At 39.4% G+C, this 19,930-nt stretch overlaps 1 non-coding gene across 1 annotated transcript; it reads left to right on the top strand.

The window, feature by feature from the left end:
• Positions 1–3,066: 3,066 nt before the first annotated feature.
• Positions 3,067–3,140, top strand: Trnam-cau (transfer RNA methionine (anticodon CAU)). Its single transcript has one exon. It is a non-coding gene; the product is annotated as a tRNA-Met (tRNA).
• The last annotated feature ends 16,790 nt before the right edge of the window (positions 3,141–19,930 follow it).

The raw sequence follows: 19,930 nt of genomic DNA, 5'->3' as shown, positions 1-19,930 counted from the left end.
ACCTAACCGGGCAACGACGCTCCCCGTTAAACCTCCACTAGCAGCAGACACCTGCAATTTCGCAAATACTATCAATTAGATTTTGAAAAAATAATCAATATAAACCCTTTCGAAACTTCCCATGATACTAGGGGCCAGTGTTATAGACTGGTATTACCTTTAACTTTGGGGCTAATTCAATTGAAAAAGAATCTAGTTAGCCCCGGGTTAAAGGTAATACCAGTCTATAAAACGGCCCCCTGGTTTTTTAGATGTTGCTGATGCGCACAACAATACCGTATCATAGCAGGAATGAGTTGAAAATATCCATTCAATGCAGTCTGAATACAACGGACCTTTTCTAGTAAAGCCATCGACATCGATTCGTCCATATCAATGTTAGCTATAGTATCTATACTTCCGGCGACAGCCGCGGGTGGAATCTCTTTCACTAAACCGTGAGGTATAAACGATACCAAGTTACCCATCTGTTCCATAGACGAAGCCGTAAAACTTGAAGTCTGAAAGATTAAACGATTTCAGTTAAATGATCCGGGGCCGGATATTCGAGACTTAAGTCCAAAAATGGTCTTAGACCTTAAGAGTAATCTTAGATTGTTTTAAAAAATCTGAGATTGTGAAAAAAATTTTCCCCGCTAATTCTATTATTCTACTCACATTTCCAAGACCACCTCTCATGGCTGCAATAGCGAAATTCCTGCCCTGCGAAAATAAAAATCCAACAGAAAATGAATCATTCATAAATCATCAAAATTTTGCTTAATTTCGGTAGAAAACGATTGAGTATTTACCGTCGAAGGCAACGAGAATGATGCAGTTTTTAGGGACGATAAAGCACCGAATGCAGCCGTATCAGTGATGGATGATGCTGTAGTTGGATCAATACCGCCGATGATGGAACCCAGTGATGTAATCGTGGAGGCGCTGAATGCGGCCGGGTTAGAAAACGTTGTCGACTGCTTCAGCCGTTTATACATCAACATCGACTAAAATCAATTATCAGCAATTGGTTAATTAGTAACTGGTTAATTAGTAACTGGTTGATTAGTAATTGGTTAATTAGTTATCAGCACGCACTGCCCTCTAACAGTCGATTATGGCAATCGATGATCCCAGTCGAGGCAAGTAAGGATCCACCAGGTATCGCTAGTGTATAGAATGACATCAAATACTGCGGCAATGGTGGATTCCACTCGTGGCAAGGGAGGATCCACCATGTGTCGCTACTGAGCAGAAGAACATCAACTACTGCAGCAATCGAGGATTCCACTTGCGGTATCCACCGGGTTATTGGACAGCGAACCCAGATACCTCGGATACAAATAAAATCTATTATTTCACAAAGGATTTCTCCTTACTTCTGATTTTGAAAAGGTATTTGCTCCTAACGTTGCCACATTCGCCGCAAACGTGTTCGCACTGATTTTATTCATCACCGTTATATCCGCTTTGACATAAGATAACGTACTGAAAAGAGAAAAGAAATTATACAGATTAAAAATGGCCGCAAGGCAGCGATGACGGTTTTTCGGAAATCTGTGACACGCGTCTTCAGTACAGGTACATCGTAATCGGTCCAGAATTTAGTGTCTGCGCCACGCCACCTAGTGGTCATGACATATACATGTCTCAACTAGATTTCTAAAGCATTCATTGATAAAATTGATTTTACCTGACCACAGTATCGGCTGTCCAGGAGCTAGCGTCCCCTAGCGACGACAGGGCTAACGCTTTGACGATCGTTCTTTTCATCTTGTTTTCCCCGACAGAAATATAGCTTAAAGATTGCGCCACCTATATGTATAGAAAAAAATTAGTGAAGGTTCGATATTCAGCGACGATCCGCATGCCGGGTCCATGATTTGATCAATCGGTTCTTGTTTCTATTTACCGCAGATGTTGATAGGTTCTTTAATTGACTAGGGTCCATCATTTGCATCAAACTTCCGGCATTCACCATCGTGGCTTGACTCCAGGAATCGGTGGACCCGTAGGACGAGACCAGCGCTTCAGAAAGGGCGCGCACCTGACCCGGGTCTGTTATTTCAGCGGCCACTGATTTCAATGTGTCCAAACTTAAACGACGAAATAAATTATCTTTGAATTATTTCTATATTCAATACGATTTCAATATGCCCATTTATGGCGATTATCTAACTTTAATATGGCCGCTATGGCGACCATCATTATGCCACGATATAATTTTCCGCGTCATTCAAATCGTAACTGTGATAACCTATTTGTTAAAGTATGGCCGCTATGGCGACCTTTTCAGTTCGCTATACTCTGAAGGAAACTTACTTGGCTTGAAGCGCTGCGGATGACATCGAAGCAAATTCGCTGCCAGTTAAACGTTTCGGGTCGGATAACGCTTGACCCCAATCGTCCGGGGTCCAGTTCGTTTTCGGTTTCTGTCTGAGGTTTGCCATCGCTTGTCGTTTTTCCGCTTCGTTCAACTATCACAAATACGGAATATTGATTAAATTCAAAATGAATTACTTTGAAATATAATTATGATATTTCTAAAATTTGATTGAAAGTCTATATGAAATTTACCCCAAATGCGCAGATTTCAGCTTTAACTGGTCCTAATCTGGGTCCGGATCCGTACAGGTCGGTGAATACGGTTTCATTACCGGCCTTGCGACAGATGTCCGCCGCAACATCAGGGGGCATCGCTTTAAACCACGGTTTGCGTAAAGCGGGCTGGAATAGACGCATACACATGAATTATTGGACTCAAGAGTTGTCTATTAATTCAAACTGAATATTGTATTAAAAAGCCAAGAAAATGCTAATAAAAATCGAGTTAATTGATTTATAATGATGATTCATAACGCTAAAGCTAAAAACTGATTAGGAGAGAAATAGTATCATTTTAGCCTTAGTCAATAATATGAATGATGGTCCAAATACTCTGTATGCCGGGCCAACCAACGTGCATCTGTGATGCCTCATCTCAGCCTCTCCCTCGCCATCTATTGCTAATTGTGTGCTTAACGCATGGCTGGTTTATACCTTTACTCCATACCACACGAGCCGTTACGTACCATTGGTATACCAACCGCCTCGTTAGCGCAGTTGGTTAGCGCGTCAGTCTCATAATCTGAAGGTCGTGAGTTCGAGCCTCACACGGGGCAAGAAGCCCTCGGCGGTGTTCTTTTCTTTTTTGCTCAAAGGAACACCACCATTTTATGTCTTATTGTATTTTCTTGTAAAGGGCAACCTTAATTTAGTATTGATGAGGAGGCTTTTTTTTAAATCGCAGTATGACGCCGAATCTAGTCGCACTGAGTCCGACTCATAGCGCCCCAGGTGGTTCCTCGATTTCCACAAAACGCCCACCCTTGTATATATCACACTCCTCGTGTGTAGATTAGCCCACCCATGTCACACTCCTGCGTTCAATTCGTGACCCGGTAGAAATTATATTCCGATGCAAATTTAAAATAACAGTGGTAACGTGTACCCTATACCTTGATGAAATTCCAGAACGGGACCGGTATCAGCGTCGATTCGTTGAGAGCCAGTTGTCTGATTGGTTTAGTACCGGAGAGGATGGATACCATTAAATCAGCTCCTCCGTTATCGGCCATAGCGTTAATAACAGCTCGGGCCTGCGCTTCACCAGTTGAAGATATCGTTAAACCTAAACCAAATAGTTTACACTTTTTACCAGTATAGAATATTATAGATAAGCGTAAACCAGTTACGCATGGTATTTGATACGTTAGTCCAGAATTGACTTGAATATTAAGACTAAGCTTTAGCTTTAAAATTGGTTATAGAACTTAAATCAGGTCCTAAGTATTATGATTGGCTGTAGAACTTTTCGAACTCAATAGGTCTTAGACTGTATCTAAGATATGACTGCGCGCGTAACTAGGGCGTTTAGATTGTGTAATTGATTTTACAACCATCGAGACCGTGTTAATTCAAACATCACAATATCTTGATAACCGATATAAATTTTATGATTAAATTAAGTTTCAACTTTTGAAAATTCCAAAGTTGTGTTACTGACCTAGTTTCACATTTAAGGCCAGTACCAAAGAGCGCGAACCATTATTCACCGAATTAGCGAATATTGCTAAATTCGTAAAAGTCGGTATAGGGGGCGGTGTTAGACGTATTCTGGAAGGTGCAGTCGTCGTTTCCGGGATTGTGCCATTTTCCGTAGACATTTCGTCAGGTGATGCATCTTCAGGTGCAGTTGTTGTTGAGTCGTCTGGTGCAGTGATTGTAAACGAATCGTCAGGTACAAGTGTAGACGAATCGTCAGGTACAGGTGTAGAATCGTCGGTGGCTGTCGGGTCGTCGGTCGTCTGACAAACATCTGATATTTGAAAAAAAAACGTAAAATTCTGCTAAAAATTTGATAGGGCTTTACTAAGTGTCCTTTGTAAACAAGAATTAAACAAACATTTTTTAAATATGGCTGCCAGGCGTCCATGTAATCCAGATTTCATTTTGAACATGTAATCATAGGGCCTATTACCTTCTGCTTGCTATATAAAAAACTAACATGCTTTAAATATGGCTGCCAGGCGTCCATGATATTCAGAAACTGTTACAAAACGTGATCAGAAATTTGAAACGTTTTGGAAAGAAATTGGTAGATATTTTCAAAATAAACTTCTTAAACGTTGGTTGTAAATCCATACGATCACTATACTATTTTGTGGCTATTTTCCGGTTTAACTGTTTTGGTGGTCGAATGTATAAAAACTATTAATTTGAAACAATCATTAGCAATCACCCGCAGTTAAAATATAGAGATAATTGTACTCACGCATTTTGAGTGAAACTCCTATAATTAACAAAATTAATCCTAGTTTATGTAGTTTCTTAGTCATTTTAGACATTTTTTTCCAACGTGAAAATGTTATTTTAATATCCTCCTTGCGTTGGTCGGGATTTTCAGGTGTTATTGCGGGGGTAAGCGTCCGTCTTTCTGGTTGTCTCGATCCAGCGTCCAGTTCTGTTGATGCGGTCGCTAGGTAACGACGTGCGTAAACAGATGGACAACAATTACGGTAACAATAAACTGACCGAATACAGGATGTATACTGGTCGGTTTAATCAATGCATTATTGATAATCCGGGTTCAATAATAACTATAGGACTTACTTTAATAAGAGTTGACATGATCAATATTACTTAATTTTGGCTGAATTTTAGTTTTCCATTGAAACTAATGAATGGCGGATGCCTAGTTGAATTCAATTTAAAATTAAAACGTTTAGAAGATTTAACTACAAAATTTTGTTTTACTGCGACTGTGCGTCGGTTTATTAAATTGTGAGTCCGACAGGAATTAGAATGCAGGCTCAAGAGATATCAATTGATTTATTTCCATTGCCCACAGCAGGGCAGCGGGAAAGCAGGCTCAAATGGGCCCATCGGGAAAATTCAGGTCTACAGTCCACCACCTAGAACGGGATTTGAATTGCGGATCTTGAAAAAAAAACCAATCGAGATAGAAACTCTAACTCGGGCGCATTCGGGCCTCGGGATTCAGCCGTCCTGATGATGGTTGTTCCCATCGGTGTAAGCTCTGAGTCATTCTACGATCCTGGACGAATCACTGATCACTCCTTCGGTAAGCTTGATAGAGGGTTCGCCTTCGCGAGACCTGACAATTTTTTACAATTTACGATTTCCTCATCCAAATGGCGTTTAATTAGATTTCTTTTTCATTGTCACGAATAGAACGTAAAAATGTGGGGGATCGCGACCGTTTTAAAATTTTTCCAGGCTGAAGGTGAACCCACCAAGGTCAATGGTCTTACATATAATCAGACCAGTACCTTAATGTTTATTGTTTATTTCTATCATGTTACGGAAAGTGAACGGTTCGATATCATGAAAGTTTAATATGAGAACACGAGAGATGCCTTTGACCTAAAGCGACCTGTTAGCTTCATTCGAATATTAACGGTTTGTAATTGTATTCCAGTAACTATTGGTGACGTATGATAATTTATTGATTTTCTGGATAATACGGTATTGTTGCACACGAGTCCTGGTAACAATGGACTCACCTCGCTGCGTTCATTTATTATGGATGGATGTCCTGGAGTGAAACGAATCAACTGGCCGACAACATCTCATATATGGTAGTCATAGCAACGCCGTATTACATCATCATAATAACCTCATCATCAGTAACTTTAAGCTATGTTCACTATCATCAGGCTGATCGGCGATATTTGGAAATTTCGATAAGGCCACGCAAAACAACAGCTTGTTTCTCATCAGTTACATTTTCCTCAACGCGTCAAAAAAGTTCGTCATTCAAAAACCGAATATAGAAATGCCCAACCTGTATGCAGAAACCTGTTTTTGTTTCTTTTTTCAAAAAGTAAAACATTCCCGCGCGCACATCCCGATAAACAACACTTACACAGAATTTGCCATCGTTACCAGCAGAAACAACAAGACACCGAAAAATTCAAAGTTCCCCGATTATAAGATATCCTCAGTAACAGTAAAGACGGCATGCTTCTTATCAGCGTCCTTGTGCCACTCATCACCACAGCAAGAACAAATACGAAACACCAAAAATACAACAAAAATTCCCTAATCTTTTTATTGATAAGTTTTTAACAAAAGTTTTTAATCAAAGATACCATAAGAGGAAATAGCACCAGCAGTAGTATGAAGTGGAGCAGCAGGTTTGTATTATATTTAGAAATTCAGATTGATAACCCAGTTTATTCGTTATATATTTGTGTATGCGTAAATTTAGTATTGTCTTGTCGTGCGCTGTAGTGATCTTTAACGAATAAAGCAAATTTATTTGGTCCTTATCTATGGGTAGATATATCCAACTGTATGGTTAGCAGGGTTTGGGGTAGCTGCAGGGTTTGGGTTTATCATCAACATCGTCATCACCCCCGCCACCACCACCGACTAGATCGATCAAATACAGTCATCATCATCACAATACGAAATATAATTAGTTCTCAGAAACCACACCAATACGAATACGAATACGAATATTTATTTACACCAATCATTTCCATGGTATATGGAGGAAAAACAGTATTTACAATAATTACATAAACAGTAATAAAAGCTCCGAAATTCTACAAACTTAATTAACTGGTCTCACACTTGTGTACATAATATACTATTTACTATTTACAATACATATACTACCGGAGGGATTTATATACATCTAGACCTATTTTGATGAATTTAGCCATATTTTAAGTTGGATATTTAATACATACACCAATACATTGGTGGCAGCACCGTACGGTCCCCTAGCGTGATTTCTATGAACTGATGTAATACCGCGGGCTCCTGCGCTCGCCATTGACCATAAATCAAATATTATTCCATTTCAGAAAACAATACTGCCTTAATTAAGGTTAATGTTAAATTAAGGTTAATGTTAACTACCCGGCGCATCCAGGGCCAAATTCGGTTTTCGTATCTAGTCGACTAGTGGTCGGAACTAATAACCGAATGCGCTTGATTTTCGAACTATTTCCGGAATATAGTTCCGACTAACTGACATTTTGTTTAGTTCGACTATAGTCGACTAACTCAGATAACCGAAGGTGGCCCAGCTCGCATTATTACATAAATTCATAGAAATCACGCACCAGATAAGATAAGATAAGATAAGATAAGATAATTTTATTACTCTCCAACCATTTCCATGGTACGTGAAGGAAAAAAGAGATTTTGTTTACAAAATTTTACATATCGAGAGAAAAATAAAAAATATTTTTAAAACATAAGAGTATTTACAAAATATACAAATACAGTGTACTATTTACAATTGAAAGACTACAGGAGGGATCTATATACATCTAAACCATCTTTTATAAATTGTGCTAATTGAAAATTTGGAGTTTTTAATATATCAAAGTTTCTAAATATTGGTGGCAGCACCGTACGGTCCCCTAGCGTCATTTCTGTGAACTAATGTAATACCGCGGGCTACTGCACGCGCCATTGACCATACGCTCGATCAAATACAGTGAATTCCATTTCAGAAAACAATACTGACTTAAATCGCTCAGAACGTAGTTATATTGAGGTTAATGTTAAGCTTCCGGGCGCTACCAGCCCTCATCGTTACATTAGTTCATAGAATTCACGCTAGGGGACCGTATAGTGCTGCCACCAAGTTTACGAAAAGTCATTAGTTCATAGAAACAACACCAGTATATTGATAAGATAATTTATTACTCTCCAACCATTTCCATGGTACGTGGAGGAAAAAAAAGATTTTGTTTACAAATATTTACATATCGAGAGAAAAATAAAAAATATTTTAAAAACATAACAAGAGTATTTACAATATATACAAACACAGTGTACTATTTACAATTGAAAGACTACAGGAGGGATCTATATACATCTAAACCATCTTTTATAAATTGTGCTAATTGAAAATTTGGAGTTTTTAATATATCAAAGTTTCTAAATGTTTCTAAATTCGGAACGGCATTGTGAAGTTCGGCAAGAATCTTACAATCAAAGAGAAAATGAAATTCATCCCCAAAAACATTGCAGATTGGGCACATTCTTTCGTTTCTAGGTAGATGGAGATTAGAAAATCTATGTACACGTAATAGGTGGGATCCTATTCTAAACTGAAAAAAACTAAACACGTAGTTATATTGAGGTTAATGTTAAACTTCCGGGCGCTACCAGCCCTCATCAATACATTAGTTCATAGAATTCACGCTAGGGGACCGTATAGTGCTGCCACCAAGTTTACGAAATGTCATTAGTTCATAGAAATAACACCAGTATATTGGTGGCAGGACCGTACGGTCCCCTAGCGTCATTTCTGTGAACTAATGTAATACCGCGGGCTATTGCACGCGCCATTGACCATACGCTCGATCAAATACAGTGAATTCCATTTCAGAAAACAATACTGACTTAAATCGCTCAGAACGTAGTTAAATTGAGGTTAATGTTAAACTTCCGGGTGCTACCAGCCCTCATCGTTACATTAGTTCATAGAATTCACGCTAGGGGACCGTATAGTGCTGCCACCAAGTTTACGAAAAGTCATTAGTTCATAGAAACAACACCAGTATATTGATAAGATAATTTATTACTCTCCAACCATTTCCATGGTACGTGGAGGAAAAAAAAGATTTTGTTTACAAATATTTACATATCGAGAGAAAAATAAAAAATATTTTAAAAACATAACAAGAGTATTTACAATATATACAAATACAGTGTACTATTTACAATTGAAAGACTACAGGAGGGATCTATATACATCTAAACCATCTTTTATAAATTGTGCTAATTGAAAATTTGGAGTTTTTAATATATCAAAGTTTCTAAATATTGGTGGCAGGACCTACGGTCCCCTAGCGTCATTTCTGTGAACTAATGTAATACCGCGGGCTACTGCACGCGCCATTGACCATACGCTCTTTCAAATACAGTCAATTCCATTTCAGAAAACAATACTGACTTAAATCGCTCAGAACGTAGTTATATTGAGGTTAATGTTAAACTTCCGGGCGCTACCAGCCCTCATCGTTACATTAGTTCATAGAATTCACGCTAGGGGACCGTATAGCCAATTTACGAAATGTCATTAGTTCATAGAAACAACACCAGTATATTGGTGGCAGCACCGTACGGTCCCCTAGCGTCATTTCTGTGAACTAATGTAATACCGCGGGCTACTGCACGCGCCATTGACCATACGCTCGATCAAATACAGTCAATTCCATTTCAGAAAACAATACTGACTTAAATCGCTCAGAACGTAGTTATATTGAGGTTAATGTTAAACTTCCGGGCGCTACCAGCCCTCATCGTTACATTAGTTCATAGAATTCACGCTAGGGGACCGTATAGCCAGTTTACGAAATGTCATTAGTTCATAGAAACAACACCAGTATATTGGTGGCAGCACCGTACGGTCCCCTAGCGTCATTTCTGTGAACTAATGTAATACCGCGGGCTACTGCACGCGCCATTGACCATACGCTCGATCAAATACAGTCAATTCCATTTCAGAAAACAATACTGACTTAAATCACTCAGAACGTAGTTATATTGAGGTTAATGTTAAACTTCCGGGCGCTACCAGCCCTCATCTTTACATTAGTTCATAGAATTCACGCTAGGGGACCGTATAGTGCTGCCACCAAGTTTACGAAATGTCATTAGTTCTTAGAAACAACACCAGTATATTGATAAGATAATTTATTACTCTCCAACCATTTCCATGGTACGTGGAGGAAAAAAAAGATTTTGTTTACAAATATTTACATATCGAGAGAAAAATAGAAAATATTTTAAAAACATAACAATAGTATTTACAATATATACAAATACAGTGTACTATTTACAATTGACAGACTACAGGATGGATCTATATACATCTAAACCATCTTTTATAAATTGTGCTAATTGAAAATTTGGAGTTTTTAATATATCAAAGTTTCTAAGTATTGGTGGCAGCACCGTACGGTCCCCTAGCGTCATTTCTGTGAACTAACGTAATACCGCGGGCTACTGCACGCGCCATTGACCATACGCTCGATCAAATACAGTCAATTCCATTTCAGAAAACAATACTGACTTAAATCGCTCAGAACGTAGTTATATTGAGGTTAATGTTAAACTTCCGGGCGCTACCAGCCCTCATCGTTACATTAGTTCATAGAATTCACGCTAGGGGACCGTATAGTGCTGCCACCAAGTTTACGAAATATCATTAGTTCTTAGAAACAACACCAGTATATTGGTGGCAGCACCGTACGGTCCCCTAGCGTCATTTCTGTGAACTAATGTAATACCGCGGGCTACTGCACGCGCCATTGACCATACGCTCGATCAAATACAGTCAATTCCATTTCAGAAAACAATACTGACTTAAATCGCTCAGAACGTAGTTATATTGAGGTTAATGTTAAGCTTCCGGGCGATACCAGCCCTCATCATTACATTAGTTCATAGAATTCACGCTAGGGGACCGTATAGTGCTGCCACCAAGTTTACGAAATGTCATTAGTTCATAGAAATAACGCCAGTATATTGGTGGCAGCACCGTACGGTCCCCTAGCGTCATTTCTGTGAACTAATGTAATACCGCGGGCTACTGCACGCGCCATTGACCTTACGCTCGATCAAATACAGTGAATTCCATTTCAGAAAACAATACTGACTTAAATCGCTCAGAACGTAGTTATATTGAGGTTAATGTTAAGCTTCCGGGCGCTACCAGCCCTCATCGTTACATTAGTTCATAGAATTCACGCTAGGGGACCGTATAGTGCTGCCACCAAGTTTACGAAATGTCATTAGTTCTTAGAAACAACAGCAGTATATTGGTGGCAGCACCGTACGGTCCCCTAGCGTCATTTCTGTGAACTAATGTAATACCGCGGGCTACTGCACGCGCCATTGACCATACGCTCGATCAAATACAGTGAATTCCATTTCAGAAAACAATACTGACTTAAATCGCTCAGAACGTAGTTATATTGAGGTTAATGTTAAACTTCCGGGCGATACCAGCCCTCATCAATACATTAGTTCATAGAATTCACGCTAGGGGACCGTATAGTGCTGCCACCAAGTTTACGAAATGTCATTAGTTCATAGAAATAACGCCCGTATATTGATGGCAGCACCGTACGGTCCCCTAGCGTCATTTCTGTGAACTAATGTAATACCGCGGGCTACTGCACGCGCCATTGACCATACGCTCGATCAAATACAGTGAATTCCATTTCAGAAAACAATACTGACTTAAATCGCTCAGAACGTAGTTATATTGAGGTTAATGTTAAACTTCCGGGCGATACCAGCCCTCATCAATACATTAGTTCATAGAATTCACGCTAGGGGACCGTATAGTGCTGCCACCAAGTTTACAAAATGTCATTAGTTCATAGAAATAACGCCAGTATATTGGTGGCAGCACCGTACGGTCCCCTAGCGTCATTTCTGTGAACTAATGTAATACCGCGGGCTACTGCACGCGCCATTTACCATACGCTCGATCAAATACAGTCAATTCCATTTCAGAAAACAATACTGACTTAAATCGCTCAGAACGTAGTTATATTGAGGTTAATGTTAAGCTTCCGGGCGCTACCAGCCCTCATCGTTACATTAGTTCATAGAATTCACGCTAGGGGACCGTATAGTGCTGCCACCAAGTTTACGAAATGTCATTAGTTCATAGAAATAACGCCAGTATATTGGTGGCAGCACCGTACGGTCCCCTAGCGTCATTTCTGTGAACTAATGTAATACCGCGGGCTACTGCACGCGCCATTGACCATACGCTCGATCAAATACAGTGAATTCCATTTCAGAAAACAATACTGACTTAAATCGCTCAGAACGTAGTTATATTGAGGTTAATGTTAAGCTTCCGGGCGATACCAGCCCTCATCATTACATTAGTTCATAGAATTCACGCTAGGGGACCGTATAGTGCTGCCACCAAGTTTACAAAATGTCATTAGTTCATAGAAATAACGCCCGTATATTGGTGGCAGCACCGTACGGTCCCCTAGCGTCATTTCTGTGAACTAATGTAATACCGCGGGCTACTGCACGCGCCATTGACCATACGCTCGATCAAATACAGTGAATTCCATTTCAGAAAACAATACTGACTTAAATCGCTCAGAACGTAGTTATATTGAGGTTAATGTTAAACTTCCGGGCGATACCAGCCCTCATCGTTACATTAGTTCATAGAATTCACGCTAGGGGACCGTATAGTGCTGCCACCAAGTTTACGAAATGTCATTAGTTCTTAGAAACAACAGCAGTATATTGGTGGCAGCACCGTACGGTCCCCTAGCGTCATTTCTGTGAACTAATGTAATACCGCGGGCTACTGCACGCGCCATTGACCATACGCTCGATCAAATACAGTGAATTCCATTTCAGAAAACAATACTGACTTAAATCGCTCAGAACGTAGTTATATTGAGGTTAATGTTAAGCTTCCGGGCACTACCAGCCCTCATCGTTACATTAGTTCATAGAATTCACGCTAGGGGACCGTATAGTGCTGCCACCAAGTTTACGAAAAGTCATTAGTTCATAGAAACAACACCAGTATATTGATAAGATAATTTATTACTCTCCAACCATTTCCATGGTACGTGGAGGAAAAAAAAGATTTTGTTTACAAATATTTACATATCGAGAGAAAAATAAAAAATATTTTAAAAACATAACAAGAGTATTTACAATATATACAAATACAGTGTACTATTTACAATTGAAAGACTACAGGAGGGATCTATATACATCTAAACCATCTTTTATAAATTGTGCTAATTGAAAATTTGGAGTTTTTAATATATCAAAGTTTCTAAATGTTTCTAAATTCGGAACGGCATTGTGAAGTTCGGCAAGAATCTTACAATCAAAGAGAAAATGAAATTCATCCCCAAAAACATTGCAGATTGGGCACATTCTTTCGTTTCTAGGTAGATGGAGATTAGAAAATCTATGTACACGTAATAGGTGGGATCCTATTCTAAACTGAAAAAAACTAAACACGTAGTTATATTGAGGTTAATGTTAAACTTCCGGGCGCTACCAGCCCTCATCAATACATTAGTTCATAGAATTCACGCTAGGGGACCGTATAGTGCTGCCACCAAGTTTACGAAATGTCATTAGTTCATAGAAATAACACCAGTATATTGGTGGCAGCACCGTACGGTCCCCTAGCGTCATTTCTGTGAACTAATGTAATACCGCGGGCTATTGCACGCGCCATTGACTATACGCTCGATCAAATACAGTGAATTCCATTTCAGAAAACAATACTGACTTAAATCGCTCAGAACAAATATTTACATATCGAGAGAAAAATAAAAAATATTTTAAAAACATAACAAGAGTATTTACAATATATACAAATACAGTGTACTATTTACAATTGAAAGACTACAGGAGGGATCTATATACATCTAAACCATCTTTTATAAATTGTGCTAATTGAAAATTTGGAGTTTTTAATATATCAAAGTTTCTAAATATTGGTGGCAGCACCGTACGGTCCCCTAGCGTCATTTCTGTGAACTAACGTAATACCGCGGGCTACTGCACGCGCCATTGACCATACGCTCTTTCAAATACAGTCAATTCCATTTCAGAAAACAATACTGACTTAAATCGCTCAGAACGTAGTTATATTGAGGTTAATGTTAAACTTCCGGGCGCTACCAGCCCTCATCGTTACATTAGTTCATAGAATTCACGCTAGGGGACCGTATAGCCAATTTACGAAATGTCATTAGTTCATAGAAACAACACCAGTATATTGGTGGCAGCACCGTACGGTCCCCTAGCGTCATTTCTGTGAACTAATGTAATACCGCGGGCTACTGCACGCGCCATTGACCATACGCTCGATCAAATACAGTCAATTCCATTTCAGAAAACAATACTGACTTAAATCGCTCAGAACGTAGTTATATTGAGGTTAATGTTAAGCTTCCGGGCGCTACCAGCCCTCATCATTACATTAGTTCATTGAATTCACGCTAGGGGACCGTATAGTGCTGCCACCAAGTTTACGAAATGTCATTAGTTCATAGAAATAACGCCAGTATATTGGTGGCAGCACCGTACGGTCCCCTAACGTCATTTCTGTGAACTAATGTAATACCGCGGGCTACTGCACGCGCCATTGACCATACGCTCGATCAAATACAGTCAATTCCATTTCAGAAAACAATACTGACTTAAATCGCTCAGAACGTAGTTATATTGAGGTTAATGTTAAACTTCCGGGCGCTACCAGCCCTCATCGTTACATTAGTTCATAGAATTCACGCTAGGGGACCGTATAGCCAGTTTACGAAATGTCATTAGTTCATAGAAACAACACCAGTATATTGATAAGATAATTTATTACTCTCCAACCATTTCCATGGTACGTGGAGGAAAAAAAAGATTTTGTTTACAAATATTTACATATCGAGAGAAAAATAGAAAATATTTTAAAAACATAACAATAGTATTTACAATATATACAAATACAGTGTACTATTTACAATTGACAGACTACAGGAGGGATCTATATACATCTAAACCATCTTTTATAAATTGTGCTAATTGAAAATTTGGAGTTTTTAATATATCAAAGTTTCTAAATATTGGTGGCAGCACCGTACGGTCCCCTAGCGTCATTTCTGTGAACTAACGTAATACCGCGGGCTACTGCACGCGCCATTGACTATACGCTCTTTCAAATACAGTCAATTCCATTTCAGAAAACAATACTGACTTAAATCGCTCAGAACGTAGTTATATTGAGGTTAATGTTAAACTTCCGGGCGCTACCAGCCCTCATCGTTACATTAGTTCATAGAATTCACGCTAGGGGACCGTATAGTGCTGCCACCAAGTTTACGAAATGTCATTAGTTCATAGAAACAACACCAGTATATTGATAAGATAATTTATTACTCTCCAACCATTTCCATGGTACGTGGAGGAAAAAAAAGATTTTGTTTACAAATATTTACATATCGAGAGAAAAATAGAAAATATTTTAAAAACATAACAATAGTATTTACAATATATACAAATACAGTGTACTATTTACAATTGACAGACTACAGGAGGGATCTATATACATCTAAACCATCTTTTATAAATTGTGCTAATTGAAAATTTGGAGTTTTTAATATATCAAAGTTTCTAAGTATTGGTGGCAGCACCGTACGGTCCCCTAGCGTCATTTCTGTGAACTAACGTAATACCGCGGGCTACTGCACGCGCCATTGACTATACGCTCTTTCAAATACAGTCAATTCCATTTCAGAAAACAATACTGACTTAAATCGCTCAGAACGTAGTTATATTGAGGTTAATGTTAAACTTCCGGGCGCTACCAGCCCTCATCGTTACATTAGTTCATAGAATTCACGCTAGGGGACCGTATAGTGCTGCCACCAAGTTTACGAAATATCATTAGTTCTTAGAAACAACACCAGTATATTGGTGGCAGCACCGTACGGTCCCCTAGCGTCATTTCTGTGAACTAATGTAATACCGCGGGCTACTGCACGCGCCATTGACCATACGCTCGATCAAATACAGTCAATTCCATTTCAGAAAACAATACTGACTTAAATCGCTCAGAACGTAGTTATATTGAGGTTAAAGTTAAGCTTCCGGGCGATACCAGCCCTCATCATTACATTAGTTCATAGAATTCACGCTAGGGGACCGTATAGTGCTGCCACCAAGTTTACGAAATGTCATTAGTTCATAGAAATAACGCCAGTATATTGGTGGCAGCACCGTACGGTCCCCTAGCGTCATTTCTGTGAACTAATGTAATACCGCGGGCTACTGCACGCGCCATTGACCATACGCTCGATCAAATACAGTGAATTCCATTTCAGAAAACAATACTGACTTAAATCGCTCAGAACGTAGTTATATTGAGGTTAATGTTAAGCTTCCGGGCGCTACCAGCCCTCATCGTTACATTAGTTCATAGAATTCACGCTAGGGGACCGTATAGTGCTGCCACCAAGTTTACGAAATGTCATTAGTTCTTAGAAACAACAGCAGTATATTGGTGGCAGCACCGTACGGTCCCCTAGCGTCATTTCTGTGAACTAATGTAATACCGCGGGCTACTGCACGCGCCATTGACCATACGCTCGATCAAATACAGTGAATTCCATTTCAGAAAACAATACTGACTTAAATCGCTCAGAACGTAGTTATATTGAGGTTAATGTTAAACTTCCGGGCGATACCAGCCCTCATCAATACATTAGTTCATAGAATTCACGCTAGGGGACCGTATAGTGCTGCCACCAAGTTTACGAAATGTCATTAGTTCATAGAAATAACGCCCGTATATTGGTGGCAGCACCGTACGGTCCCCTAGCGTCATTTCTGTGAACTAATGTAATACCGCGGGCTACTGCACGCGCCATTGACCATATGCTCGATCAAATACAGTGAATTCCATTTCAGAAAACAATACTGACTTAAATCGCTCAGAACGTAGTTATATTGAGGTTAATGTTAAACTTCCGGGCGATACCAGCCCTCATCAATACATTAGTTCATAGAATTCACGCTAGGGGACCGTATAGTGCTGCCACCAAGTTTACAAAATGTCATTAGTTCATAGAAATAACGCCAGTATATTGGTGGCAGCACCGTACGGTCCCCTAGCGTCATTTCTGTGAACTAATGTAATACCGCGGGCTACTGCACGCGCCATTGACCATACGCTCGATCAAATACAGTCAATTCCATTTCAGAAAACAATACTGACTTAAATCGCTCAGAACGTAGTTATATTGAGGTTAATGTTAAGCTTCCGGGCGCTACCAGCCCTCATCGTTACATTAGTTCATAGAATTCACGCTAGGGGACCGTATAGTGCTGCCACCAAGTTTACGAAATGTCATTAGTTCAGAGAAATAACGCCAGTATATTGTTGGCAGCACCGTACGGTCCCCTAGCGTCATTTCTGTGAACTAATGTAATACCGCGGGCTACTGCACGCGCCATTGACCATACGCTCGATCAAATACAGTGAATTCCATTTCAGAAAACAATACTGACTTAAATCGCTCAGAACGTAGTTATATTGAGGTTAATGTTAAGCTTCCGGGCGCTACCAGCCCTCATCGTTACATTAGTTCATAGAATTCACGCTAGGGGACCGTATAGTGCTGCCACCAAGTTTACGAAAAGTCATTAGTTCATAGAAACAACACCAGTATATTGATAAGATAATTTATTACTCTCCAACCATTTCCATGGTACGTGGAGGAAAAAAAAGATTTTGTTTACAAATATTTACATATCGAGAGAAAAATAAAAAATATTTTAAAAACATAACAAGAGTATTTACAATATATACAAATACAGTGTACTATTTACAATTGAAAGACTACAGGAGGGATCTATATACATCTAAACCATCTTTTATAAATTGTGCTAATTGAAAATTTGGAGTTTTTAATATATCAAAGTTTCTAAATATTGGTGGCAGGACCGTACGGTCCCCTAGCGTCATTTCTGTGAACTAATGTAATACCGCGGGCTACTGCACGCGCCATTGACCATACGCTCTTTCAAATACAGTCAATTCCATTTCAGAAAACAATACTGACTTAAATCGCTCAGAACGTAGTTATATTGAGGTTAATGTTAAACTTCCGGGCGCTACCAGCCCTCATCGTTACATTAGTTCATAGAATTCACGCTAGGGGACGTGTAGTACTGCCACCAAGTTTACGAAATGTCATTAGTTCATAGAAACAACACCAGTATATTGATAAGATAATTTATTACTCTCCAACCATTTCCATGGTACGTGGAGGAAAAAAAAAATTTTGTTTACAAATATTTACATATCGAGAGAAAAATAGAAAATATTTTAAAAACATAACAATAGTATTTACAATATATACAAATACAGTGTACTATTTACAATTGTTAGACTACAGGAGGGATCTATATACATCTAAACCATCTTTTATAAATTGTGCTAATTGAAAATTTGGAGTTTTTAATATATCAAAGTTTCTAAGTATTGGTGGCAGCACCGTACGGTCCCCTAGCGTCATTTCTGTGAACTAACGTAATACCGCGGGCTACTGCACGCGCCATTGACCATACGCTCTTTCAAATACAGTCAATTCCATTTCAGAAAACAATACTGACTTAAATCGCTCAGAACGTAGTTATATTGAGGTTAATGTTAAACTTCCGGGCGCTACCAGCCCTCATCGTTACATTAGTTCATAGAATTCACGCTAGGGGACCGTATAGTGCTGCCACCAAGTTTACGAAATATCATTAGTTCATAGAAACAACGCCAGTATATTGGTGGCAGCACCGTACGGTCCCCTAGCGTCATTTCTGTGAACTAATGTAATACCGCGGGCTACTGCACGCGCCATTGACCATACGCTCGATCAAATACAGTCAATTCCATTTCAGAAAACAATACTGACTTAAATCGCTCAGAACGTAGTTATATTGAGGTTAATGTTAAACTTCCGGGCGCTACCAGCCCTCATCGTTACATTAGTTCATAGAATTCACGCTAGGGGACCGTATAGTGCTGCCACCAAGTTTACGAAATGTCATTAGTTCTTAGAAACAACAGCAGTATATTGGTGGCAGCACCGTACGGTCCCCTAGCGTCATTTCTGTGAACTAATGTAATACCGCGGGCTACTGCACGCGCCATTGACCATACGCTCGATCAAATACAGTGAATTCCATTTCAGAAAACAATACTGACTTAAATCGCTCAGAACGTAGTTATATTGAGGTTAATGTTAAACTTCCGGGCGCTACATTAGTTCATAGAATTCACGCTAGGGGACCGTATAGTGCTGCCACCAAGTTTACGAAATGTCATTAGTTCATAGAAAAAACACCAGTATATTAGTGGCAGCACCGGACGGTCCCCTAGCGTCATTTCTGTGAACTAATGTAATACCGCGGGCTACTGCACGCGCAATTGACCATACGCTCGATCAAATACAGTCAATTCCATTTCAGAAAACAATACTGACTTGAATCGCTCAGAACGTAGTTATATTAAAGTTAATGTTAAACTTCCAGCCCTCATCATTACATTAGTTCATGGAATTCACGCTAGGGGACCGTATAGTGCAGCCACCAAGTTTTCGAAATATCATTAGTTCTTAGAAACAACACCAGTATATTGGTGGCAGCACCGTACGGTCCCCTAGCGTCATTTCTGTGAACTAATGTAATACCGCGGGCTACTGCACGCGCCATTGACCATACGCTCGATCAAATACAGTCAATTCCATTTCAGAAAACAATACTGACTTAAATCGCTCAGAACGTAGTTATATTGAGGTTAATGTTAAACTTCCGGGCGCTACCAGCCCTCATCGTTGCATTAGTTCATAGAATTCAC

The sequence above is a fragment of the Tubulanus polymorphus genome, chromosome 8 (assembly GCF_964204645.1).
Source record: "Tubulanus polymorphus chromosome 8, tnTubPoly1.2, whole genome shotgun sequence".
NCBI lineage: Eukaryota > Metazoa > Nemertea > Palaeonemertea > Tubulaniformes > Tubulanidae > Tubulanus > Tubulanus polymorphus.
This window is presented reverse-complemented; position numbering and strand designations above follow the sequence as displayed.